Raw genomic sequence first — 2,500 nt, 5'->3', positions numbered from 1 at the left:
AAAAGTAGTTTCGGTTCTCTAAACCAAACCCTAACCATCAGAAAGGAAGGCTCTGACAAACAAACAAACAAACAAACAAACAAACAAACAACCAACCAACCAACCAACCAACCAACCAACCAGCCAACCAACCAACCAAAACAGGATTTAGGCCTATTTTGTCATCTGAAAATGAAAACAGGAAATTAGAGAAGGCGATTAACCCTGCTGAGGTCAAAAGTGTTTGGCCACTTCTGTCGAACCAGTCTGACCATGCACACCACCAGATGGTGGACGTCCTGCACCATTTTGTTATTGGCCAACCACTGTTTATATAAAAGTGGAGGAAGAAAAAGGATTTTATACTTTGGCTGAATAACATTCACATGGGTTTTAAGTAATTTATACTGGTTACACCTCGTGCTGGGACCAGACAAAAAACACACTGTTTTCAGACCCAGATAAGTGAGAGATAACTGCTGTGTGTTGATAAGGCGGTTATCTAAGTAGAAATATTATTCCTACTTTATAAGCCAAGGAGTTTTCTATGCTCTTCTAAAAAGGAAGTTTCTCATGATTTTGAGTGTTCACTTAACTTTACTTTGACAATGGTATGACCAAGCAGCTTGTTTTTGTCAATCTGCAACAACACTGATACATTGTGATTATGTAAATATTGATTGCCGCCTCGGAAATATGTATGTGTACAAATAAAAACCCTGTTTTAACATAATATTACATGATATACATGCTGTCTTTGCACATGTTTCTCATGATATGTGTTCCAATGTTTTTCAGCTGTGTGTCACATTTTGACGCGGGGGGTGGGCTGTGGGCTGCTATCAGATGGTATGAGAGAATGACTTATGTAGCATGTTAATATCTTGATACAAACATGATGGTTGAGTGCACCATTATGTTGATGTCGAAAACAGACATGTAATGTAGGCTAAGTACACTCTTTCTTGAGTAGCAGTACAGCGTCGCCGTGGCAACTGCATAATCTCTTTCCTCACCTGCTGGTGATCTTTATATAAAGTCTGCCAGCACCCTCTCATTTTTTTTCACTTTAAATCAGTTCATTTCTATTTTAACAACTGCTTTCTTCTATATGACACTGGCTTTACCCTGCATCACTGAAATACAGACATTATTGATTTACAGTCAGTCTATTCAGAACAATGAAGACAACAGTACATATGAGGAATTAATGATTGTTGATGATTCAGAACATATAAATGATAAATGATGATTTTTTTGTGATTCAATTAAGCAACATCACAGGAGGGGGAGTGCTGTTGTACCGTCTATCATCATGATTGTGGTTTGGTGGCCTCATGCCTACCACCAAATGACAGCTGTGTTCATATACATCAGGAAACAACAGCATGACCTCAAGTGTGATATTTCTTCTACATAACAGTTCAACAAGCCTCATTTATTAGTTAACAGTAACATGCATGAGACATGAGATTACAGTTTTTTTGTTCTTCTAATGATTTTTTAGGCTCTGCTGAGACAAATAGTTGGCTGGAAATTACACTTATTGCAAGACAACACAAGACCTTTTTCTGCAAACTAGCCTGCTACATTGCGTTAGTTGGGTCTGCATGTTATAAGCAGGGCAGCTGCTTAGTATCATGTACAATTATCTATGTGTTTCCAGTGACTCAAGAGTCTGTTGGCAGACTGTTGTAAATTGTGTCTCTCTTCACTTACCTGCCTCACTCAGCTGAGGAAACCCTGGCCTCTGTCTCCAGTGAGGGGGAGAGGGCAGGTCAGCCTCAGAGTCCCTGCTGTGCTGGGTTTAAAAGGGTCCTCGTTTCCGCGCCATGTTTGAAATGTAGTTGTTTACAGTCTTGAATCACCGCGCCTAGTTAGCCAGCTAGCTATACTGAGGCAGCTAAGCTAAAAAAACAACCGCACGGCTCCACAGAAAACCCTTTCAGGGCGGCTTGTTGTTGAACACCGCTGCCACCGGTGTAGCCGAGCGTCCTGGGTTCGCCTAACTGGATGACTAAGAAAACAATAAACGGGGCGGAGGACAGTGTAGCAGCTTCAACAGCAACTGCTGCCCTTTCATTTACCTTAACCAAAACTCCCACTCGTGCATTAGCCCCGAAACAAATGGAAGTTAACACCCCAAACTTTTTTTCCTGCTACATGGTAACTGCAGAGGGACACACAACAGGCCCCCCGGACAGTCTGTTACACTTCAGTCTACAGTAAGGTCAGATAACAGAGAGTTAATGCGGGCCTAGCGGAGTGATACTTAAACAGTTAAACTGCTTGGTCGGAACTAACTCTTGTATAGTAGGATCTATAAGAGGAGAGATAATTTACTTTCTATCTACAGCTAAAACAGTACACAGACTTTTTAAATTACATTCCATTTTTACAAATTTTATTAACTGCTATTATAACTGTATGGTAAAAATGTTCATTTACTGTTTTTTTGAAATATGAAAATATTAATATTGTACATATGCATGTATACATGAGACTGAAAGATGAGGGGGAC

Source organism: Plectropomus leopardus, chromosome 16 (genome assembly GCF_008729295.1).
Source record: "Plectropomus leopardus isolate mb chromosome 16, YSFRI_Pleo_2.0, whole genome shotgun sequence".
Classification (NCBI taxonomy): domain Eukaryota; kingdom Metazoa; phylum Chordata; class Actinopteri; order Perciformes; family Serranidae; genus Plectropomus; species Plectropomus leopardus.
Note: the sequence above shows the minus strand (reverse complement) of the source record.